This window comes from Schistocerca serialis, chromosome 4, assembly GCF_023864345.2.
Source record: "Schistocerca serialis cubense isolate TAMUIC-IGC-003099 chromosome 4, iqSchSeri2.2, whole genome shotgun sequence".
Taxonomy (NCBI): Eukaryota; Metazoa; Arthropoda; class Insecta; order Orthoptera; family Acrididae; genus Schistocerca; species Schistocerca serialis.
In genome coordinates this window covers 592,619,482-592,646,550 of record NC_064641.1, presented here as the reverse complement: position 1 = coordinate 592,646,550, position 27,069 = coordinate 592,619,482, and the positions used below count along the sequence as shown (strand labels likewise).

General features: G+C 43.2%; 1 long non-coding RNA gene across 1 annotated transcript; it reads right to left on the bottom strand.

Moving 5' to 3' along the window:
* Positions 1-1,310: 1,310 nt before the first annotated feature.
* On the bottom strand, positions 1,311-27,069 carry LOC126475346 (uncharacterized). The gene is made up of 2 exons (XR_007586708.1): positions 26,392-27,069; positions 1,311-2,484 (listed from the first exon to the last, which is right to left on the bottom strand). It is a non-coding gene; the product is annotated as an uncharacterized LOC126475346 (long non-coding RNA).

Genomic DNA, 27,069 nt, shown 5'->3' with positions numbered 1-27,069 from the left:
TATGGTACAGCAGGTTTCCATAGCTGAGGACTAGACAGTGCTGCCACACCACTGGCATACTTAAGGGACCATTGTTAAGCGTGGAAGGGGACAGTTACATCTTTCAGAGAATTGGGACCTTGGCTTCACTACCTGGACTGCAAGGAGTGTACACACTTCTGTATAAAAAACCATTAAACTCGAAATGTGCTCTGAGCTGATGAGGTGAATGATTGTTGAGGTAAATGAGTCTGCACAACCTGCATCCCACCCCCCTTACCACTTGATAAAGCTTGCACAGGCATGTGTGGCTCTCCATGAGTTGACATTTGTTTCCTCCTATTGGCTCATGCAATCCCTATGAGTGACACCAACTCTAATCTACTCCTGAAGGGAGGGATGTACTGCCAGGTAGTATCTAGACCCAACCAAGAAAGAGTGTTTCTATGGTCAGTCCACCAGGAAAAAGTCTCAAAAAATAGTAACAGGGCAGTATTCTGTCATAGCACTTACATCATAATCAAGAAAGTAGAGGGAACCTTTGAGAAGGTCTCCCCTTTCTATATTCACAAGAGGATAGAGGGTAGTTTTGGGTCCTTTAAAAGTGTTAAACGACTTTGTAATGGCACATTTCTAGCTGAAACTGCCGCCCACACCAAGAATCTATGCTTCTGGGATGCAAGAACTGAGGTGACTGTCCTGTTATGAGTGAATTGCATAACACCTTCAGCTTCTGTAGAGGCATGCTTACTTGCCCCATGTAATGGAGATGGACGCTGAGGAATTACATGAAGAATGAAAAACGTGTGTCATGGAAGTGCTGAACTGTATAAGGAGAGTCAATGACACTTAACATACTCCTGCGGGCTATATCCTTCTTAAAGTTCGACCATTAGGTCCCAACCAAATGTGATGTTTTAAATGCCAAAGATTTGGTCACACCGCTGTGGCATGTAACAGGAGGGCTACATGTGGACATTGTGGAGGCCCAGCTCACGAATCAGACGACTCTTACACTCTTCCTCAAAAACGTTGAAAGTTATGAGACATATTCCCTATGGTGAAACTAAAAAAAAAAAAAAAAAAAAAAAGCTTTCAAAGCTATTCAACCTCTGGCATCTGCTATTTCTTTTGCGACAGTCCTTAAGAAGCCAGTCGCCAAGTGTGATGCTTCCACAAAAACCAAGAGCACAGATTCATGTATAACTTCGCCTACATCCATGTATCATTGTACCTGTAGGGCAAAAGCTGCATTTGACGGTGAAACTACTTGGGTGTCATCAAGGACAGACTTCGAACTTGAGACACATACAGGGTGTCCATAAAGTCCCTTTAAAACTTCAAAATTTTATTACAATGGCAGTTTTTGAAATATTTCAACAACATTTCTTTTACTGTAATCAGTGTTTATAAAAGCTTTTTTTGACAGTGTTTAATAGACCTCTATATGGGCGCCTTTAGTTGCATGAAGCACATCAAGAAAGTACTCGATTTCTTGCCATGTTCATTGTAGCATAGCGTAATCAATGGTGGCAATGGCATTACGGATCCTTTGCTTCAAGTCAGCAATGTCCCGTATCTGTGTTTGATACACGATAGCTTTTACATACTCCCATAAAAAAAAGTCCAAGGGAATGATATCTGGCAAATGCGATGGCCAAGGAATTGGTCCATTCCTCGCAATCCATCTGCCTGGAAACGTTTCACTGAGGAACCGATGAACATGCAGTTCCCAATGTGGTGGTGCACCATCTTGCAGGAAAATGACAGTTGGTTGTAAGTCAATCAGTTGTGGTGCTACATATTCAGTCAGAAGTTCGAGTAAACATCTGCAGTAATTGTTGACTCGTTGAAGAAAAATGGACCAATTATTCGGTTTTACATGATTCCACACCACAAGCTCACTTTTGAACTATCCTGGTGAAGCTCCCTAGTCACATGGTGGTGTTCAGATCCCCAGATTCTCAAACTGTGCCTGTTTAATGACCCAGAAACTTGAAAAGTTGCCTTGTTACTGAAACAAACTCAATTGAGAAATGCTTCATGCGCCGAAGGGCGTACTAGCATGTTGAGTGCAAACTCTGTCCGTTTTGGCTTGTCATTTTGCTCAAGTGTCTGCAACAGTTGCACTTTGTAAGCATACAATAGTAAGTTCCTGTGGAGGACCTTATACACAGTTGAACGTGGTAGTTGCAACCGTCTGCCAGCAGTGCGGATGGACTTCGTAGGTGAACGAGTGAAGACGTTTAAAACGCGATCGATGTTTTCCTCAGATGTTCTTGGTCTTCTACTCCTCCCTTTATCCAACACTGTCCCTCTCTCCATAAATTTTTTGTGCCATGCACGGATTGAAGGGCGCGATGGTGGACCTCTTCCATACTTCGTTCTGAAGTTTCGTTGAGTCTGAACATCTGATTTTGTCTGACTAAACCAAGACACACATTGTGCCTTCTCTTGAGGAGTTGCCATTTTATAGACGTTCAGTTCCTTCCATCAACAGAGTATCTGAAACACAAAATTTTAGTATATATAAAAACTTTGGTAAACAATGATTACAATAAAAGAAATTTTGTTAAAATATTTCAACAACTGCTGTTGTAATAAAATTTTGAAGTTGTAAAGGGACTTTATGTACACACTGTATATCTGCACACCTTCACGACCCACTAAGATGTCCCCTCCTACCCTCACAACCAACTCTTCCCTTAAGTAAGGAAAACGTCACACAAAAATTAGATGGAAATTAAGAAAATGGCAGCTAAACCACTGGATCAGCAAGCACTCTGCCTTTCTGATGGTGATTTTAATTTCCAAGTTATTGATATCCTTGTGGATGAACTGGGGATCTGTGTACTGTCTAGTGTTCCCCACCACTAACTGTTTCTGAGGGAACTCACTTTGCATCTAGTGTGCTGTAACAGGGAGTCCAATGAATCAGACTACAGAAATCTTCTTTAGTCATCCCTGTCAAAGGAGCTATCATCTTCTTCGCCAGCTATTGCTTATAGGCTTCCAATAACAGAAAATCAGGTGAGGTCCACGCAACTGGTGCCATAGTGTTGGCAAACCTCATGTCATTCAGAAGTGTCGCTTTCACTTTCGTTGGCAGGCAGCAACATGGTGGAGGCAGTAGGGTTCTCTAATGAGGACCCACTGTAGAGGTCTCATGGGAGAAATGGTGCAAGGTGGGTCCAGATGGCAACAGCAGCATGCCAGCCGAGGGTGGGTCGCCTCAGGCGACTGAATGTTTCCAGTGAAGGTCGTTGAGCTGGCCCTATGCAACATGTCAGCTGTGGGTAGAGTTGCTCATCCACTCCCAAGGTCACTGCCTGCCCAGCCAAGAGTACAGACCTCCCCAACAAGCTCTGCTTTGGTCCCATTAGGCTGTGCTGGCCCAACACCAGAATATAGCAGTAATGCCAGCAGCGTTCCCATCTCTGATGACTCGCCATCACAATACAGAACACGATAATCAGATGAAATATTACAAATCCCACTAAATGTTCTTGTGATTAGTGGTGCTAGCAACAGGGGCCTACACAATAATTTTTAAAAATGAGGAAGAATATTTACATAAATTTACATAATTAGAACTAACTCAGACCTGAGTTTGAAACGAACAAAAAAATAAGACGACTTGCTTTACATTAGATTCTGTCTTCTGTACAATGTAAATCAAGTATAACTCGTTTACAGTCTTACTTAACAAAATTAAGCCTATTTTATTTGAATTCTAATCAAGTATAACTTACCTGTCAAACAACACAAAACTTATTTATTAACAATTTACATTACCTAAGACAAAAATTTAAAAAATCATCAGAGAATGAGGTGTTTTCCACGCTTAGAATAGGTTTTTGTCATATAAGTGGCAGGAAAGGTTGGATACTAAACCACTGCCCACACACATTCCAGTAACGAGCAGTAAGCAAGCACATATCATCTGTCACGCAATAAAAGGCTACCGCTATCTGTCAGTCATTCATTCAAGTGAAGTAGCGCTTCTTATCACTACTCTCCAGCAGCATGCGGCTGAGTTTTCCTTACAATTACCTTATGAGGGTGCAGCTGATAAATTGCAGATGTATATCAACACACACCGTAGCAAAGATGGAGGGGTGATCTCTAGGTTTTGTTCATTGGCACCAAACCACAACAAAACAATCTCCTGGTCCTTCCATGCTCTGCCTTTATCTCATTCACTGAAACAAGCTCAGCATCTATCATCTCGTCACAAATGAGGAGCCCAAACCTGAAACACACTACACTACTGGCCACTAAAATTGCTACACCAAGAAGAAATGCATATGATAAACGGGTATTGATTGGACAAATATATTATACTAGAACTGACATGTGATTACATTTTCACGCAATTTGGGTGCATAGATCCTGATAAATCAGTACCCAGAACAACCACCTCTGGCCATAATAACGGCCTTGATACGCCTGGGCATTGAGTCAAACAGAGCTTGGATGGTGTGTACAGGTACAGCTGTCCATGCAGCTTCAACATGATACCACAGTTCATCAAGAGTAGTGATTGGTTTATTGTGATGAGCCAGTTGCTTGGCCACCCTTGACCAGACTTTTCAATTGGTGAGAGATCTGGAGGATGTGCTGGCCAGGGCAGCAGTCGAACATTTTCTGTATCCAGAAAGGCCCGAACAGGACATGCAACATGCGGTCGTGCATTATCCTGCTGAAATGTAGGATTTTGCTTGGATCGAATGAAGGGTAGAGCCATGGGTCGTAACATAACTGAAATGTAACGTCCACTGTTCAAAGTGCCGTCAATGCGAACAAAAGGTGACCGAGACGTGTAATCAATGGCACCCCATACCATCATGCTGGGTGATACGCCAGTATGGCGATGACGAATATATGCTTCCAATGTGCGTTCACCGCGATGACCCCAAACACGGATGCGACCATCATGATGCTGTAAACAGAATCTGGATTCATCCGAAAAAAAGACGTTTTGCCATTCGTGCAACCAGATTCGGCGTTGAGTACACCATCGCAGGCGCTCCTGTCTGATATGCAGCGTCATGGGTAACCGTAGCCATGGTCTCCGAGCTGATAGTCCATGCTGCTGCAAACGTCGTCGAACTGTTCGTGCAGATGGTTGTTGTCTTGCGAACGTCCCCATCTGTTGACTCAGGGATGGAGACGTGGCTGCATGAGCCGTTACAGCAATGCGGATAAGATGCCTGTCATCTCAACTGCTAGTGATACGAGGCTGTTGGGATCCAGCACGGCGTTCCGTTATTACCCTCCCGAACCCACCGATTCCATATTCTGCTAACAGTCATTGGATCTCGACCAATGCGAGCAGCAATGTCGCGACACGATAAACCGCAATCGTGATAGGCTACAATCCGACCGTTATCAAAGTCGGAAAGGTGATGGTATGCATTTCTCCTCCTTAACGAGGCATCACCACAACCTTTCACCAGGCAACGCCGGTCAACTGCTGTTTGTGTATGAGAAATCGGTTGGAAACTTTCCTCATGTCAGCACGTTGTAGGTGTCGCCACCGGCGCCAACCTTGTGTGAATGCTCTGAAAAGCTAATCATTAGCATATCGCAACATCTTCTTCCTGTCGGTTAAATTTCGCGTCTGTAGCACATCATCTTCGTGATGTAGCAATTTTAATGGCCAGTAGTGTAATAACGGTCAACAGCGTTCCTCAAACGTAAAAGCATCGTATAATACTTCTTTGAATAACCAGGAGTTGCAAATAGGAAGGTGTAGACATACTCGTTTGAACACATTAGTGCTCAACTTCTGTGATGCCTGTTGCTGCATGGATAGTTTGCTTTGATCATTTCCTTCTTTCCACATTCAGATTCGTAATTCCATTATCACTCATAACTATAAGCTGCAGCGCATAAATCCTTGCTGTCCCCCCCCCCCCCTCCGCCCCCCACTCGTGTCAAGCAAAACTTGTTCCTTCCTGCAACAGAGAGCGCAAACTTCCTACATAATTGCAGGACCTGCATCGATCCCAGCGACTGCATGTCGACTGCAGTATCCTCAGTGCTTCCCAAGCATTATGAACATCAGCAAACTGCATCTATTGCATATGGCCATTAAGGAAACCTTGAACCGATTTCACTTGCTCAATCTGCTCCACTAACGATTGGGCTCGACATATGACTTCTTGAAGTTAAAGAATATTTCTAAGAAACAAATGAGAAGTGCGGTACCAACATGTTCTCCAATGTCACAAACATGAGCGATCACAACAGCTGAAACACAGCGCAAGTGGTCAATGCAGCAACACCCTATCTATGTAAGAACCACTGGTTAATATAGGTCACATACAATCCATGTTCAATTAGAATGAACAGGTGGGCAGGACTTTGTCTCACCATTTATTCCCTGTGCTTATTCCTAAAATTTTGTTAGATTAACTTCATGTTGTATATTCTTAGATTTTCGGATAGGTAGACTTTTCGCTTCAATAATTCTCTAGACCCTGAAGGGTTTCACATAAATGTTGAAGAACTTACAACACAGAATTGGTGCTTCCTTGACAATTGGTGCGTTCTCACTAAAGATTTTTTCCAACAAAGAACTTACAATCCCGTATCCTCTAGTCTTGGCACTCCTTCCTCTTCTGCACTTGTCCCTTAATTCAATGAATCACTGATGACGCGGTTTACTGGTGCCTCTTCTTGCGCCCATTGGGATACTGTATTTCTTCCCTGTCTGTTCTATTCCTTTAAACTGATCATAGATAAACTACTGCTCCTTCTACTCAAAGTCTATTTCCAAATCAATATTGTGTTTTCTAAAATCTATGAATTCTCTCTCTCTTAATTTTTTCAGTCAGGCTCTGCTATTGTGTTGTTCTTCCTCATATGGGACATTATGGCTGGGTACTGTATCATGAATGTCTACTTCCCTCTCTACAACTTTCTCTTCTCCTGGTGGACTAGGGCAATCAAAGTTTCTTTGATCACTGTATCGATTTCACAGCAGCCTGAGGTCTCTCTATCCATTTTGACTTCTTCAACCATTGCTACATCTTGAATAATGACATCGTGGTCCTCTTTGCATCTCACTTGAGTGACGAGAAACGCAGTATTGATTGTTAACAGGGGAAACTGGTGGATTTGGTACAGTGTTACATTTGTAGCCCAGGTCCTATAAAAGAGACTGAAAACCACGAATGTCATTCATTTTGCTGCTCCCAACCATCATTTCTCTCTGAAGCCGATAAGGCAGTTCCATCAAACAGATCTGAATTAATTCTGGTGGGTCATAGGGTGCGTTAAGATATTGATCACGCTGTACCATGTCTTAAAGAAAGAGTAGTATTCTGACGTCATAAATCACTGTATGCTTCTGTCATCAAAATGTTCAGTTTGATGTGATCCTGCGTACTCTCTGACTAATATTTGGCCAGGAAGGATGCACGAAATTCTGCATACGTTTTGCAGTCCTGCATAAGTATTGCGCATTCTTGCCGCTGCGTCTGTATGAAAATGTGCACACACGATATTCATATTTAACGATGGATTCCAAGACAGGCGAAATATATTGTCAAATTGCGTAATGAAAAATAAGAGAGTGCAAATTGTTTATTTAATGGGGAAACAGTCTGTGTTTTTGAACTGTGAGGAAATGCCTCCAATTTCCGTCATCTTTGAATTCGTCGATTGAATCGTTCGGAACATCCCTATTAAGAGACATCGGACCCAAAATCCTTGCCAATCTCTTTTCAAATTCTCGGAGTTCATCTGATTCATAGTGTCTCCTTTTCTTCGCATCTGAATGGTCATTTTCCTGTAGTTCCAGCAACTGTTCACCAAGTACGGCTACCTTGTACAATTCATCTAACGATTCACGATGTCTTTCATTGATCTCGATTTAGTTTTCCTTGACTTGCAGCAAGAATGTGCTTCCTTTCTCTCCGCCAATTTAGTCGAGTCGGTCCTGTTCTGTTTGTACTAGCGTACTCAAGCACTGATAACTGCTCTAATGTGGCTGTGAGTACCTCTGTTTGACTGCACACTTTCGTCACAATGACACACTGCTGGTTTAAAATCAGTTCATGTTGAGTTACGTGCTGACACACTTCACACAGCATCTCTGTTTGTTCTTTATTAACCTCGGTCACGACGTCCTGCACAACAGCTGGATCAACCATCATGGTTTTGGATCGTGATCCACTGTTAGTTTCTAGAACTGAAAGTTGATGTCTGAAGTCGTTGACTTGTTTCGTATTATTTACCATGGCCTCTCATGCCACTTGTTAACATTCGTATTATTTACCACGCTGTCTCACGCCACGTGTTAACATTATCTAAACTGGATTTAATTCTGGCAAGTTCCGATTGAAGGCTCTCGACAATACCTCAGTTATCTGCTATAAATTCATCTAACCTTTGTTAGGTATTCATTTCCTGTTCCTTCAGTTTTTCTGTAGTTGCCTCGCCAAGTCTTTTATTTCATTTTATGTATTTTCGCCTGTATTTTTATTTCTGACAACATAGCTTGTAAGCTTCTAAAGTGAAAGACTGGAGGGAAATCTTGTGGTGTACCCAAGCACATTGTTCTCTGTTGTTTCAGTGAAGTCTGTCCAACACAATGGCCAGTCTGTGACCTATATGCCACTTTCTTGACCCTCAGCCCTCACGTCCCATGTTTCATCCATGCTTTCTTCAGTAGTACCCTTCTAGGCACCGTCGACCGGTAACAGACTCTGTGGACTAGTGACCTCGCCACCCATATTCCGCGAACTTTCGCTGGTTACGACTTCCTGCAAAACCTATTCTTCAATTGAGCCCGGACAAGCACTGCTCCCAGCTCATAATCGCGTTGACACTCTCATCATGAAATTAAACTAGACAACACGAGGCAATTATAATTGCCTCACACAAGTACCTTAAACGTCGTAAAAAGTTTTGCATCACCCCAGTTCCCACAGTCCCTTTCACTGTTCAGAGATGTCACTAAACCCACTCAAAGATGTAAACAACCATGCATGAGCAGTGCCTATTAGACGGAGGGGTTCGACAGCCAATCAGTTCCAGTCATTCCACCACGAAGGAAGTACATGGCTCGTGTTGTCTGTAGTTCAACCTTGCCTAGATGGTCAATATCGCGGTTCGATCGCGTCCGCATTGTTACTTTGTGCCAGGAAGGGCTCTCAACAAGGGAAGTTTCCAGGCATCTTGGAGTGAACCAAAGCGATGTTGTTGTGGAGGAGATACAGAGAGACAGGAACTGTCGATGACATGCCTCGCTCAGGCCGCCCAAGGGCTACTACTGCAGTGGATGGCCACTATCTACGGATTATGGCTCGGAGAAACCCTGACAGCAACGCCACCATGTTGAATAATGCTTTTCCTGTAGCCACAGGACATCGCTTTACGGCTCAGACTGTGCGCAAAAGGCTGCAAGACGTGCAGGTTCACTCTTGACGTCCATGGCGAGGTCCATCTTTGCAACCACTCTATGCAGTGCGGTACATTTTGACCCAACAGTATACCGAATGGACCGCTCAGGATTGGCACCACACTCTCTTCACCAATGAGTGTCGCATGTGCCTTCAACCAAACCGTCTGAATGTGTTTGGAGAACACCCAGTCAGGCTGAAAGCCTTAGACACACTGTCCACGAGTGCAGCAAGGTGGAGGTTCCCTGCTGTTTATGGGGTGGCATTATGGTGGGCCGACATAGGCCGCTGGTGCTCATGGAAGGCGCCGTTACGGCTGTCCAATACACAAATGCCATCCTCTGACCAATAGCGCAACCATCTTGGCAGCATATTGGCGTGGCATTCGTCTTCATGGACGACAATTCGCGCACCCATCGTGCACACCTTGTTAATGACTTCCTTCAGGATAACGACATCGCTCGACTAGAGTAACCAGCATTTTGTTCAGACATGAACCCTATCGAACATGCGTGGGATAGATTGAAAAGGGATGTTTATGGACAACATGACTCAACAACCACTCTGAGGGATCTAGGCCGAATCGCCATTGAGGATTGGGACAATCTGGAGCAACAGGCCTTGACGAACTTGTGGATAGTATGCCACAACGAATACAGGCATGCATCAATGCAAGAGGACGTGCTACTGGGTATTAGAGGTACTGGTGTGTACAGAAATCTGGGCCACCACCTCTGAAGGTCTCTCTGTGTTGGTGGTACAACATGCAATGTGTGGTTTTCATGAGCAATAAAAAGGGCAGAAATGTTGATCTCTATTCCAATTTTCTGTACAGGTTCCGGAACTCTCGGAACAGAGGTAATGCAAAACTCTTTTTGATATGTGTATTTTTGTCATGTAACCTATTTCAGAAACTCTCTCAAGCTACAAACAGCCAAACAGTACGTGAATAAAGTCGGTAACGATATAAAAGCCATGAACAATGCATTATGCACAGAAATATTGTTTCGTTTTCAACTCAGAGAACTCGGAAAACAATCAAGCCAGAATTGCCTTGTGAAAGCTAAAGGAAAAGATTACTTACATACAAATTTTTTTTTCATGAGCTGATACTGTGATCACAAGCGCTACATAGAACTATCCTATGGTAGGATCACCATAATTTATATGAGCTGTCAGCTGTGAGTTTAGTGTTTGGCAGCATGGAATGATCTGATGGTAGTGATTTTAATCTGCTTTTATCGCTGCAAATCAGCGAAAATGTGACAGTAATCCCTTAGTCACCAATTGCTATTGTTCTTTTAACACATTCATTGATGATGGCGTCATTCCCAATAAGTGCAACGGCCACACTGTGGTAATTAAAGTAGGAGGAATTTCTGCCCTTAGTACATGTAAAACAATTTCTTTAACCTAGCTCAACACAAACAAGATGCACAGTGTGGCCTTTGGGGGACAAACACAATGTTTAGCTGTACCACACACCTTTATAACTCTGTTGAATGATGCATCTGAAAATGACCTGGCAGGGGGTGGGGTTCGAAGTAAAAGATTGAATTCAGACCTCTGGATTTATAAGAGTTACTTTTATATAAAGAAAATTTGAATTACATAAGAAGCAATGTTCTTAAATGCTACTATCCCTTACGAAGTGAACACCAGACAATAGTATAGCAGACAAAACGATCAGCATGGAGGGTGCCTCTATTTAAATAATGGAAAGGATTTTATAAGCTTGTGCATGAACCAACACGCTGCAACAGCGATAAGCTCTGTTGAGGGCAAAGAATAAGAGAGTGAGTTGCCGTTACTCCTTCACTGAGATTTGCGAGGCTAATAAACTTACAGTTTCGTTAACTGATTTGCACGGGACAAGAACAGAGCAAGAGGAAAATGGGTATGAGTTACAATTATTGAAGCAAGAGAACGAACATACTGATCAACCTAAAACACGACAGTGCAAGGAATTTAACTAATAGCATGACAGAGATTTCAGCAATTCGGAAAGGTTTTCGTACAAATAATTGTGACTACAAACAAGCTCTGATCACGACCTAACTAGTAGCAGTTCATTAAACAGTTTCATTGAATCTCACAATCATTGCCTCATGGTACAGCTGCACAGCTTCTCCCCACCAGGCAACACCATCTCCAACAAGTCCGAACTGTAGCTTGCTTCGTCTTCAACTGCCCACCGTTCTCTCCTCAGCATCCCCGAGACGACGCATTTTTTGTTTCACATTCCAGCCAATCATGGGCCTACCTAATGGGAGCAACACAAAGGCCAAATCGGCTCACGTCAAAGAGCATGCTCTACGGATTCCTCGCTCATCCGTTTTACTGAGAGGTCTTCTAGGAAGAACTCGAAGCTTACTATGTGAACTTCTGGCAACCAATGGACTCTCGTCCACGAATTCCGCCGGAAAGATGGTTCCAGTTAATGCTCCATGTCACGTACATCGACACAAAGAGGGCTGGGTTCCTCTGCCACCATATGTCATTCATATCAAACGAATTCGCAATTAGAATAAGGACTGCCATCAACTGTAGAACGAACCCAGATTTTCCGCTTATCGTGAGCGATTGCCTTAGCATTTGGCTATCCGTGTACGACTCACAGGTGGCCCCAACTTCCATTTGTCGTAAACCATGCTACATGTCCAAAAAACTTTGCATCGTAATCATAATAACACAGGCGCTGCAACATCGTATTTATCTGCCGATACTGGAGAAAAGAGAACCACTTGTATGAATATCAGGAGCTCAGTTGGAAACCCAGTTCTAAGCAAAGAAGGGAAAGCAGAAAGGTGGAAGGACTATATAGAGGGTCTATACAAGGGCGATTTACTTGAGGGCAATGTTATAGAAAGGGAAGAGGATGTATATGAAGACGAAATGGGAGATATGATGCTGCATGAAGAGTTTGATAGAGCACTGAAAGAACTGAGTCGAAACAAGGCCCCAGGAGTAGACAACATTCCGTTAGAACTACTGACAGCCTTGGGAGAGCCAGTCCTGACAAAACTCTACCATCTGGCGAGCAAAATGTATGAGACAGGTGAAATACCCTCAGACTTCAAGAAGAATATAATAATTCCAATCCCAAAGAAAGCAGGCGTTGACAGATGTGAAAATTACCGAACTATCAGTTTAATAAGTCACGGAAGCAAAATATTAAAGCGAATTCTTTACAGATGAATGGAAAAACTGGCAGAAGCCGACCTCAGGGAAGATCAGTTTGGATTCCGTAGAAATACGGGAACACATGAGGCAATACTAACCCTACTACTTATCTTAGAAGCTAGATTAAGAAAAGGCAAACCTACGTTTCTCGCATTTGTAGACTTAGAGAAAGCTTTTGACAATGTTGACTGGAATACTCTTTTTCAAATTCTGAAGGTGGCAGGGATAAAATACAGGGAGCCAAAGGCTTTTTACAATTTGTACAGAAACCAGATGGCAATTATAAGAGTCGAGGGACATGAAAGGGAAGCAGTGGTTGGGAAGGGAGTGAGAGAGGGTTGTAGCTTCTCCCTGATGTTATTCAATCTGTATATTGAGCAAGCAGCGGAGGAAACAAAAGAATAATTCGGGGTAGGTATTAAAATCCATGGAGAAGAAATAAAAAGTTTGAGGTTCGCCGATGACATTGTAATTCTGTCAGAAACAGCAAAGGACTTGGAAGAGCAGTTGGACAAAATGGACAGAGTCTTGAAAGGAGGATATAAGATGAACAACAACAAAAGCAAAACGAGGATAATGGAATGTAGTCGAATTAAGTCGGATGATGCTGAGAGAATTAGATTAGGAAATGAGACACTTAAAGTAGTAAAGGAGTTTTGCTATTTGGGGAGCAAAATAACTGATGATGGTCGAAGTAGAGAGGACATAAAATGTAGACTGGCAATGGCAAGGAAGCTTTTCTGAAGAAGAGAAATTTGTTAACATCGAGTATAGATTTACGTGTCAGGAACTCGTTTCTGAAAGTATTTGTATGGAGTGTAGCCATGGATGGAAGTGAAACATGGACAATAAATAGTTTGGACAAGAAGAGAATAGAAGCTTTCGAAATGTGGTGCTACAGAAGAATGCTGAAGATTAGATGGGTAGATCACATAACTAATGAGGAGGTATTGAATAGGATTGGGGAGAAGAGGAGTTTGTGGCACAACTTGACTAGAAGAAGGGATGTTCTGAGGCATCAAGGGATCACCAATTTAGTATTGGAGGGCAGTGTGGAGGTATAATCGTAGAGGGAGACCAAGAGATGAATACACTAAGCAGATTCAGAAGGATGTAGGCTGCAGTACATACTGGGAGATGAAGAAGCTTGCACAGGATAGAGTAGCATGGAGAGCTGCATCAAACCAGTCTCAGGACTGAAGACCACCACAACAACAACTGGGGAAGTGACTTTGAAGTACAACGTCTGACCTGTACGGGAACATACATAATGGATGTACCAGTTTAGGTCGTAGACGCATGGTTGACGGCATATGGGTCTGGACGTGAGTCGTGCAAGGGGATAGCAAAATGGGGCCGCTGCCACGATAGCTCAATGTGTTTGGTCAGAGGGTTGGCTGCCCTCTGTAACAAAAAAACTAAGTAAACAGATCAATGATAATCTTGAACAAGCATCATGGGACGTCTGCTCCGAACAAATAGAACGAACAATCACGAACAAAATGAGATAAAAAAAAAGAATGGTAAGGCGACCGCTCGCGATAAGCGCGAAAGCCGGGTTCGAGTCCCGGTCTGCCACAAATTTTGATTGTCATTATTCCATTCTACAGCTGACGGTGGTCCTTATTCGCAATTGCAAATTCATTTGACGTGTTTTGTAACGGCTGTGGTAGCCACAATGCCTGCTCCTTTGAACATCCATGCATGTCCAAAGGAATTTTGCATCGTAATCGGAATAACACAGACACTGCAACATCGTATTTCTGTCATTGTTCTTCGATACCCCACCGTCCGCAGCTCGTGGCCGTGTGGTAGCGTTCTCACTTCCTGCGCCTGGGTTCCCGGGTTCTATTCCCGGCGGGGTCAGGGATTTTCTCTGCCTCGTGATGACTGGGTGTTGTGTGATGTCCTTAGGTTAGTTAGGTTTAAATAGTTCTAAGTTCTATGGGACTGATGACCATAGATGTTAAGTCCCATAGTGCTCAGAGCCATTTGAACCATTTGATCCCCCACCCCCACTTCACCCCCTCTGCTATTATCCTGTGCATTCCAATGGTTCAGCCCTCCATTTTAAGCTCATAAAGAGCAGAAAATTGGCCGTAGCCCAAATGCAAACTAAAGGAATGGATTTCATAAAAGACAGGGTGTGTTCATAAAATAGAGGCCGTTGATTATTAAGGGAAAGTTAGGATTAAATAAAACATATACCCCACAGATCTCTTACTATAGCTATTGATCCAAGTAGAATATGATAAAGAAGGAATATGAAAATGATAAAAAATCCTACCTAGTTGCCAGGATAAACTCTTACGAAAAATATGTCCAAATAAATATGCATCTTTCAATCTATTTTTTCGAGGTGCACATTAACTTCTTTTTCTAGTGTCTTACAAATAATGAAGAACAGACAGATCGGTGTGATTCCTTGGCCTTGGCATGATCTATTGTTTCTGGCTTCAGAATGAAAACAACCTTCACTGTCCCTTAAGCATTACGAATGGTTTTTGTATCTAGGCTAACCATAAGCAGCCTACATAGGAGTCTAATTAAACTATCTCCTGCTTGTTGCAGTACAGATGGAAAGATACCATCTGGGTTTGGCGACTTGAGGGGTTGAGGTATTCTCACTGCCCAGTGGATTTTTTTGAAATCGGCACATTATGCGGCTGATTCTCAGTTCTCCCTCTGATTACCTGTAAACCAGTGCTGCTTAGAGACAAACTTTGTCTGTGCCAGAGAGCCCTGAGGGAAATATGTGTCTCGAGGAACACATTCAATGTGTCATAAACTGTCCTTGTGTGCTCAGCATCCTTCTCCCTTAGAGTACCTACTGGATTAGTTGCTACTCTGGTGAGGATTTTGTGAAGTCTGGCGCAAGTAGCGGTACCTTCCACTTCATCACAGAATACCTCCAAGGATGATATTTTCGCTTTCTTGATCACAATGTTGTATTTGCAATGGCTTAATGATATTTTCCTCACTGTCCTTTCCTTCTTGCAAGGTTGAACGGTCTTTCTGTCTGCTTCGTTTGCAATTCCAGGTTGTTGTTCCATTAAGATCATTCCTGTTTGTGCATTTCGTTGTGATTGGGCAGTTTTCTAAATATGAGGTCATAGTGGCAGATGTCACTGTGTCTGACAAACTTTACTGGCTTTCTTATCGAAGTTCTGACTTCTGTTAAGCGTGGGTTGAAGTCTTTCCTATAAGAGTCCCAGTCTATTTTCCTACACTTGCTTCAACTCAAACATGATATACACTTCTCTGTCGGTTCATTATCGCCAGGGGACATGGGCTGGTACGCACTTTTCAATACAATAAACTTTACTGACAGCCGTACCCTTTAAGATATTTTATTTTATTTCGAACGCAACCAGTTTCGGCAATTAATTCCACCATCTTCAGACCCCCTAGCCTTTTTTCGAATCCACAAGCTTATCGTATAGCGCCATAAAACTGGATATCGTGAATTCCATCGTTGTGCAACTGACTCATACAAAAGCGTGACAGCAACTCAAGCGTTCTTATGAGTCAACTGCACAACGATTGGGATTCACGATATCCAGTTTTATGGCTCTAAACGATAAGCTCGTTGATTCGATAAAAGCGTATGGGGCCTGAAGATGGCAAAATGAATTGCCGAAACTGGTTGCGTTCGAAATAAAATAAAATATCTTAAAATGTATGGCTGTCGGTAAAGTTTATTGTGTTGAAAAATAATATACACTTGGTCATGTAAGGATGGTGTTATATTCGCATCTAATTGGATATCGGTGCGCATTTCGGAGCTCTGTAAGAAATGGAGACATCTAGGGATGAGCCTGGTGGGAGAATTGCCTGCAGAAAAGTAACCCAAACTAACGGTAGGTGAGTGAAATGCGACAGACGACTGCGGAAAATGAGGTGTTAAGCAAAGCCTTCGGCACAGTGATGACAACAAGGCCAAGAGCAGCAGAGAGACAAGTCTAAGACATGACCAAAGAGAGTAACTAGGCGACAAGCAAAGCAGTTATCAAGCAGTCCTAGTGCAGCAAAGATAGATGCGACAATATGAAGTCCAAGCACTGAACTAACCAACTGTGTGCTGGGTGGCCACCTATATAACAGCCATGTGGAATGCTATTGGCTGCTGTATTCACATGACGGCGGTCTCGTCACACGAGCGCAGCGCTGTATGGTCATAGTGCCCTCTAATGGCCATTTCAGCCCACCTCCTCCTTGCAGGTATACAACTTCTGTGGCACCCAGTACCAGAGATGGTTCCAATGCCACATGCCATTGTTTGCCGTAGCTACACATTACTATGGACCCAAAAGTTATGTCAATTACATCTTCCCTTCTTATGTTCCTGAATGTAGGTTCCCTGCCCCAATTCAGGATCTCCAGGTTGTTGTCGATTAGAACTTTAAGAAGGTACTCACCTCTGATATTGGTGTCGCTACTTCCATACAAGGTTGTGGGAACTGGCATCACAACCAACGAGCAGTTGCTCATTCTGCTGTGAGCAGCTATCTACATGTGTTCTCACTTCCTGAGAAGGAGAAGCACTGTCTTTGTAAGGAAGGTTAGTTGAGGCCAATACAATTTCTTTTATGCTCTGTTCCGCAGGTCGTTTCACCCTGATGGTCTCTAAATCCCTGGTACAGAAGGCCGCCATCAGCATGAGCGAAATTCCATTCTTAACATAAACGCACATTCTGGAATTATTTATATTCGTAGTTCCCACAAGACCTGGGACATCCCTTTTATATAGACAGAATTCCTAGATCAGGGCATGTCAGTGTCCTGTCTTCCTAGAAGATGGCTTAGGAGGCAGTTGGTTGAAATGGCTCTGAGCACTATGGGACTTAACTGCTGAGGTCATCAGTCCCCAAGAACTTAGAACTACTTAAACCTAACTAACCTAAGGACATCACACACATCCATGCCCGAGGCAGGATTCGAACCTGCGACCATAGCGGTCGCGGGGTTCCAGACTGTAGCGCCTAGAACCACTCGGCCACACCAGCTGGCCTTAGGAGGCAGTTGCCTGTTTACTGTGTCACAGTTTTATCTGCAGCATTTTCAACATCAAACCTGCCACCATGATCGTTTCCAATATCTACGAATATCCTGATGGCAACCTGCGAGAATTCTAAGCGGAATTTCAGGTCCTGTTTCAGCATTACCATCAGGTATTTTTTGCCAACTTCCATCACAAGGGTTTGGCCATCAGATATAACCTTTCTGAAATAACTCTCCAGTCGTCTGATGTGGATTTTAAAATTTTCCCAGCGAATTGACTGTTCAAATTGTTTGAACTCTCCAGTCCTCTGTCCAGACTTTCTGGTTCTGGGCTTGTACTTTCTCGAAAAGAGTTTTAGGAGGAGTATTCTTAAAAAGTTTCAGTACCCAGATTGATATCTTTGCGGTCTTGAAGAATTCAACCATAGTCTTGATCAGCTTTGCCTCCTCCCACAAAGGTATCTTGGGCACTATCTCCTCAGGACAATTCACTCTTTACATCCTCTCGCAGACAATGGTAAGAGCACGTTGTCCAGACAGAACCCTTTTGAATTTCTGACTTCAACCTGCAGCCACCCCAAACTTCTTAGAGAAAGCCATATGAACGAGCTCCACCTGTTGTGAGGTTATGTTGAAAGTAGACATCCTTGTTGTATAACCACCATCAAGAAAATGGAGACTGCACTACTATAGGTCTGCTTCACTATTTCCTGCCTCAGCTGTTTCTGGATCCATTTATGCTGAGAAGTGTGAGAATTAGATTCTCCCTTCTCTCTTTTTCCCCTGTGTTAGAGGTAGAAAGGATCTGATCAGGCAGTCTTTTTTCCGAGGTCTTAAGTTCAAGACCTTTTAGTTCCCTCCATTTATGTTTATGAAGCTATTCTTTACCTATCTTCTCATTTTGTTATTTGAGAAGTTTCCTCCTCAGAAGTCCAGACCAGGTTTTGATATTGACCTGGTCCAACTTCTCAGTAGCAGTTCTCAGTTCTTGGACTAGCCTGTCAGGCAATCCAATTGTAGAAATAACTTCCATTGGTTTTGGTCATAATGGTTGCGTGTTTAAGGAAACATCAAGTCCCTCAGTTTTTGTTTTGTTTTCTGTGTTCACCATTTTGGTCGCACAAGAACTGGGGATCCATTCAGCTGACACCACGGAACCCCATGTGGTGCAAGACCAACTACTCAGCAGAAGGGTGGTTGCTACCTATTCATGACATATCTTCCCATGTGCCACACATCCTTCGACATGTTTTGCATCACAGCTTGAGGTGGATATCTGGGCAACTAGGGAATGAAATGGGAGTGGATGAGGGAGAGATGGGACACTGTAGGACACTCTTCATCTAACTCATATGCTGGGGCCTGTCTGGCAAGGGAGACCCTGCCAGTAGCCTCACTACAGCCAGCATAGCCCTCAGTTTCATGTGAAAATGCAAGCCTCTCCACCTGCATGGTCAGTATTCGAAAAGGCAGTGTGCCCCAGAGACTAAAACAGAAATACTGCCACAGCTATTGCAAAAGGCCAGGGAAAAAGGCGAGTACATAGTCGACCACAACACTGTTACATAAGATGTAGCAACGCCACTGACAGGTTTTTAGATCGTGGGCTGTGATGACACAGTAGAAAGGTAAAATGATGGCAACATTGGTGGGATAGTTACTACACCTCCAAATCATGGGCTTCTTATGGGCTATGTAGTTGAAAGCAGTGCTTTGAAGAAATAACTGTACACCGAACCACTATAAATACCCATCATTTTCAGCCAAAGGGATTTCAGTCCACCAGCCACCACTTACAAAAGGAGGTCTACACTGGTTGATGAGCTATCACCACATGACTGGCTTCTACCAACAGCAGGCCTGCTATGCTCTAAGTCAGTTGTTGTGGAATTAGCGTCTTCCATCTGGTGGGCCACCTCTGAGCTCACTTCAGCCACAACCAGCCTTCTGTCCTAGTGGGCAGCCATTCGAGTCCATGGCAGTACAGCTGTTCAGCCTTCTTCAGATGGATGGGCAAACTGTTGCTGTACACCTTCACTCGCAATTGTGGATACCACTGACGAGAGCTGCTTTCCTCTACAAGAACCTCTGCCATTGCCCTGAGTTGCAGAGCTGTGCACAGATGGGACACACATGCTGCTGCATATTCCTTACATCAGCTTTCCTGCCACCATGGGCATCATAACAGGCTACAGGCTGCAGGCTACCTGCTTGCTTCAATGCCTCCACACTCACTGATTTAAGCACGCACCCATAGAAGGATGTTGCCACTGATGAGTGTTGCTATGAGTGCTGTAGTTTGTGCTTGAGTAAAATATATGACTATTGCTGATGTATCTACAAACAAGCATCGACAATCGTCCTGACAACAACTCAACACCGCAACTCTACCCTACGACTGTAATGGTCATGAAACCCAGGCCTCTGTGTATTATGTATGTTTTAGGATAAGTAATGGTTGGCTACACTAGAGGTTTGAATTCTTATAAAATTGTGATTTATTCATCTGAAAAGCACAAAATGAAAAGAAATGGTGGCCCTAAAAACGTATGCAAATGAAGAAGAAACAAATAACAAATCAAGTGCAGTTAAGATTGATAAATCAGATACAAATGTAAACAGATTCCCACAATTCAACTAATTGTCTAATATGCGAGTGTCATAAAATTCCATATTGCATTAACTATTCCTTAATCATAGCTAACTCACAGGTGGGTTACAGTTCGGTAATAAGATAAACACCTACCAGCGTTCATAGAATCTTGCAGGCTAACTCACAGCAAATCTTAAAAGCACTCACAATATTTCTAACTCTCATGCTGCACTTCGCCAGATGCTCACCAAAGTTGAGTGCCAATCCATTGCCAAATTCTCTGTTCAACTCAGTACCAAATTTTACTAACTCCTCGCAAATATTTGAGTACCATGCGGCCACTTGTCACCAAAATTCTATTATTTCATTACATCAAATCCTTCCAGACAGACTCAAGTTACCTCTACACTGGCTTGGAACAGAATGACCTGAAATGGCCATTTGCGCCCACTCATATGCCTGTTTTCAGCCCAGCCAAATAAATGAAATGAATAGATTGGACCACCATTTAAAATATATGCAACTTACAGATTAATATTTACATGCTGAGAGGAATGTCTCTCTCCAATGAGCCTTCTCAGACAACACATGATACTTGAATTCTAAGACTTTCGTCATAAATAGTTTAAATACAAATTATTCACACATACACTCAACATCTACAACAAGGAAAACATAGCCGCACAATATTAGCCGAGTGGTCTAAGGCGCTGCAGTCATGGACTGTGTGGCTGGTCCCTAGGGAGGTTCGAGTCCTCCCTCAGGCATGGGTCTAGGTGTTTGTCCTTAGGATAATTTAGGTTAAGTAGTGTGTAAGCTTAGGGACTGATGACCTCAGCAGTTAAATCCCATAAGATTTCACAAACATTTGAACAAATAAAACATCACAAATGAACAATTAACATTAAATTTTACCTTCTCACACAAAGTGTCTTTTTGATCTCTATTCAGTAGTGACATTTGATTTTACGTAATTAATATCTGTATTAATGGTCAAATGAAAATTTAATTAATTAACTGACAAATCTATCTACAAACTGTACAATAGTGTACTGAAATATAGGGAATGTTTTAAGGTACAACATGCTATGTTCATCATGGGTGTATGTATGTATGTATGAACCCCTGTTCTGGCACGTTTTCATAATTTACAATAATTAAGTCATGATTTAACTCAGTCTGTATTATAGTTGATGAAGTGTGACACTCAATGATGATAGTTGGCATCCTCAACATCGGTCTAGCACACTACTGTAATTATCTCTGAAAGTGTTAAATACACTCCTGGTAATGGAAAAAAGAACACATTGACACCGGTGTGTCAGACCCACCATACTTGCTCCGGACACTGCGAGAGGGCTGTACAAGCAATGATCACACGCACGGCACAGCGGACACACCAGGAACCGCGGTGTTGGCCGTCGAATGGCGCTAGCTGCGCAGCATTTGTGCACCGCCGCCGTCAGTGTCAGCCAGTTTGCCGTGGCATACGGAGCTCCATCGCAGTCTTTAACACTGGTAGCATGCCGCGACAGCGTGAACGTGAACCGTATGTGCAGTTGACGGACTTTGAGCGAGGGCGTATAGTGGGCATGCGGGAGGCCGGGTGGACGTACCGCCGAATTGCTCAACACGTGGGGCGTGAGGTCTCCACAGTACATCGATGTTGTCGCCAGTGGTCGGCGGAAGGTGCACGTGCCCGTCGACCTGGGACCGGACCGCAGCGACGCACGGATGCACGCCAAAACCGTAGGATCCTACGCAGTGCCGTAGGGGACCGCACCGCCACTTCCCAGCAAATTAGGGACACTGTTGCTCCTGGGGTATCGGCGAGGACCATTCGCAACCGTCTCCATGAAGCTGGGCTACGGTCCCGCACACCGTTAGGCCGTCTTCCGCTCACGCCCCAACATCGTGCAGCCCGCCTCCAGTGGTGTCGCGACAGGCGTGAATGGAGGGGCGAATGGAGACGTGTCGTCTTCAGCGATGAGAGTCGCTTCTGCCTTGGTGCCAATGATGGTCGTATGCGTGTTTGGCGCTGTGCAGGTGAGCGCCACAATCAGGACTGCATACGACCGAGGCACACAGGGCCAACACCCGGCATCATGGTGTGGGGAGCGATCTCCTACACTGGCCGTACACCACTGGTGATCGTCGAGGGGACACTGAATAGTGCACGGTACATCCAAACCGTAATCGAACCCATCGTTCTACCATTCCTAGACCGGGAAGGGAACTTGCTGTTCCAACAGGACAATGCACGTCCGCATGTGTCCCGTGCCACCCAACGTGCTCTAGAAGGTGTAAGTCAACTACCCTGGCCAGCAAGATCTCCGGATCTGTCCCCCATTGAGCATGTTTGGGACTGGATGAAGCGTCGTCTCATGCGGTCTGCACGTCCAGCACGAACGCTGGTCCAACTGAGGCGCCAGGTGGAAATGGCATGGCAAGCCATTCCACAGGACTACATCCAGCATCTCTACGATCGTCTCCATGGGAGAATAGCAGCCTGCATTGCTGCGAAAGGTGGATATACACTGTACTAGTGCCGACATTGTGCATGCTGTGTTGCCTGTGTCTATGTGCCTGTGGTTCTGTCAGTGTGATCATGTGATGTATCTGACCCCAGGAATGTGTCAATAAAGTTTCACCTTCCTGGGACAATGAATTCACGGTGTTCTTATTTCAATTTCCAGGAGTGTACATTAATGTCCAAATGTTTTAACCTGCAATCGTCTAACATAGTGATCTAATTATTTTCAAAATGTTTAGGGATATTAATTTCTATGTTCTGTTCAAGCCTATATGACACAAAATAGTTACAAATATCGTTTCTCATTATTTAAATACCAAAATAAGTTTATGAAGTTCGATGACTTTGTCTGAAAATGCGAGAGCAATATGTGTCTAAAATTTTTTAAAACATTTTATAGTTTGGTTATAAACCATCAAAATGACATACATAATGACTTCATCATAATGATCTGACGTAAGTGTGACTACTCTGATGTGAAATATGTCTTAGTTTTTTGTTATACTTTTTTATAATAACGATTTTTATCGTTCCAGTTTACTTTGAATAGTCAACAAACTACTTTTACGACACTGGGCTTATTTCTCATTTTTTCCACGACATTGTTAAGTGCTTCTCAGTTTTTTGACTCTTTATTGTTTCTGCTCACTTTGAGTTGTGACACTATGACAATTAGATCTTTGACTGATATTGATTTATAAGAACTAGTAGATGTTTCAGCTGATGAAGGAACATTGCCGAAGTTTGGAAATCATGTCAGCACTGCATCCGAAAGCAAGTGTTTCGATGTCAGTGATGACAGTCCACAGCCTGTGCAAAATAATGCGCAGTCTTTTCTTTTTAAAAATTTGAAGATATAATGGCAGTTACATCCACCAGCGAACATGGCTGCCTATCATCTTCGAATATCATCAAGAGTATCCCAGGTACATAACCAGCAGAATAAGTGACATAAAAAGTTCATTTGAAACAGTATTTTGTTCAGCACTTCAAAATAATAAATAGAGATGCCAAATATTGAGGGGCATAGAGTTTATGGTCAACATTAGACAAATATGGATGATTCTGTTTATCGCCCATATTTAGGATATTTAGGACTTTTATTCCTTGTGGGTTTGTATCTATCACATGGAGCATTTACAAAAAATTTGTTGAATGTGGATACTGAACAGAATATACACTGATGAGCCAAAACTTTATGACTGCTTCCTTAATATCTTGTTTGTCCGTCTCTGGAACGAAATACATCACTTATTGTGTATATCAGAGAACCAACAGTTTGCCGGCCAGTGTGGCCGAGCAGTTCTAGGTGCTTCAGTCTGGAACCGCGCGACTGCTATGGTCGCAGGTTCGAATCCTGCCTCGGGCTTGGATGTGTGTGATGTCCTTAGGTTAGTTAGGTTTAAGTAGTTCTAAGTTCTAGGGGACTGATGACCTCAGATGTTAAGTCCCATAGTGCTCATAGCCATTCGAACCCATTTGAACCAACAGTTTGTTGGTAAGTTTGTGGAGGTTGTGGCATTAGATGTCTATGCACAGGTACACAGGTCATGTAATTCACGTAAATAACAGGCCGCTGATTTGCAAACACGATGATAGCGCCCCATAGCGACCCAGATGAGTTCCATAAGATTTACATCAGACGAAATTAGTCGCAAAGAAATCAATGTCAGTTCACTGTAATGCTCCTCAAATCACTGTAGCACAGACAATTATACTGCCCGTAGACGGCATTGCCATCAGGGAAGACATCAAGCATGAAGGGCTGCAGGTGACTCGCAGCTGGCCAGCCGTGGTGGCCGGGCGGTTCTAGGTGCTTCAGTATGGAACCGCGCGACCGCTATGGTCGCGAGTTCGAATCCTGCCTCGGGCATGGATGTGTGTGACGTCCTTAGGTTAGTTAGGTTTAAGTAGCTCTAAGTTCTAGGGGACTGATGACCTCAGCTGTTAAGTCCCATAGTGCTCAGAGCCATTTGAACCATTTTTGACTCGCAGCTGTCAGTATATTTCCATTACTATCACAGCTCCCATGCAATCGCAGAAGAACGTCTCACAGAGCATAAAACTACTCCCACGAGCCTGCCTCCATGGCGCGCTGAAGGTTTCGAGCCGCTGTTCACCATCATGACGGCGTTTGTGGAGACGACCATTGACCTAGTGTAGCAAAAATGTGATTCACCTGAAGAGCCGACACGTTTCCATTAATAGACGGTCTAATTCCGATGGTCCTGTGCTCACTGCAGTCATAATTCGCGGTTGATTTGGTCAACATGTGAATACATGAAGGGTGGTGTGCTATGGAGCTCCATGTTCAACAATGTACGATGAACAATTTTCTGCAAAACATCTATGCATGCACCAGCATTGTGCTCTTTAGCCAGAGATGCCACAGATCACCCATCTATCCTACTTTACAGAGCAGATAAGCCTCTGAACCCCACGTTCTGTGAATAGTCGTAGATACCCAACCATTTAGCGCCTTGTGGCAGTTTCACTGTCCTACCTATTTCCATAGATGCTCACGACAGTAGCATGTGAACACTCGACCAACTTCGCCGTTTTCGAGATACTCGTTCTCAATTTCTGCATAATAATAATCTGACCTTTGTCAAAGTCTCTTATCTCAATGGTTTTCCCTACTTGCAGCCCATACCTTCGCTGTGGTGATTCCTCGTCCATGTCTGCTCTGCTTATATCCTTTTATTACCGCGGTACATGTCTACAACGCCACCAGGCAGCATCCAACGTCACGATGGGCGGTGGACATAATGTTATGACTTTCGTATTTCGAGCACCATGCCTAATCGAACATTCTGTATAATAATGCGTGTCCTGTGATTTGATAAGAACTCAACTAGAGAGGAAAGACAACATACCATTAAACTTGCTGCAATTCGTAGTACCTGGGAAAGTTGGTAGAAGCCCATACTCAACTTTTTAATCCATGAGTTAATGTTACTATCAACGAGCAGTTTGCAGAATTTAGAGGTGGCTGTCCATTCAAATAGCATATCCCTAGTAAATTGAGAAAATATGGGTTCAAAACATACATTCTGGTGACAGCGAATCTTGATACATACTGGGTGCCCAAATTTATATAGGAAAGAAGAGAGGAGCAGCACCATAAAAATCAGAGAATCTGAGTAATTACTGGTCTCACTTAAGAATTAAGAGATCAGAATGTCATGTAACACTATTTTTGCTTGATATAATTTGGTACAACTATTGCTCAAAAGAAAATTAACGACCTTGAGAGATATAATACAGAAAAATATGCTAGAACTTCCACAAAAATGATCAACAAGGACGATCATAGCTCTTCGGTTTACTTAACATATCACTATCCTGTGGTCAATTATATTTCTAAGAGAAATAAGAATGTTGTACTAATGAGTACTCTCCACTGTGACAATGAAATCAGTGGCAGGACTGGTAAGAAGCCAAAATTGATTTTGGATTATAATTGAACGAAAAGGGTTGTATACACAATTGGTTAGCTAACAGGTACATATACATACAAACGAAAAACCAATAGATGGCTTTTGAAAGTTTGTGAATCTCCTCTAACGTATTTTCGTTTATTAATTTTTGCAGCACTTACAGTCCAGTACGGGAGTTTTACAGAGAGAGCATGCTTCGTTTCTAAATAAACCTGACCTTGTAACATAATGTGAATACATGTTTCTTACACTTTTCAAATACTGCTGTGAGGGGTAGCCATGCGGTCGAGGGCGCATCGCAACGGTTCGTGCGGCTCCCTCCCTGTTGGAGGTTCGAGTCCTGAGTCCTCCCTTGGGCATGGGTGTGTGTGTTGTCCTTAGTGTAAGTTACCTAAAATTAGATTAAGTAGTGTGTAAGCCCAGGGACTGATGACCTCTGCAGCTTGGTTTCGTAGAACTTACCACAAATTTCCAAATTTCAAATATTACAGTTCCTCAGTTGTAAAATGGAAAATGTCGCTTTGAAATAACAACAGCAAAAATAAAAACAGTTCAAATCAATAGCACTTTCGATCAAATCTCTTTATCATGCTACTTATCATGGTCATTAACTTTTTCTATAAGTAAGACTGTATATTATTACCATAAAGAGCTCTTCATATAAATGTACAGAAGACGTGAGAGCAGTTAACAGTACAGGGTGCATATAACTTGTCAACTTCTGCACACCACAACAGCGAAATTGCAGACAGTGGTGTGGCCCACAGCTACGAGAATCAGCGGCAGTATGTCGAGATTGAAAAGTAACTGCATATAGCAGTCTAAAATTTGTAATTGAAACATTAGTATTAGTAAACTGTCTGGAGAAAAGGAAGTAAGTCATGGTACAACATCAGCTGACACTTTGCCAACTCAGGACGATTAGGA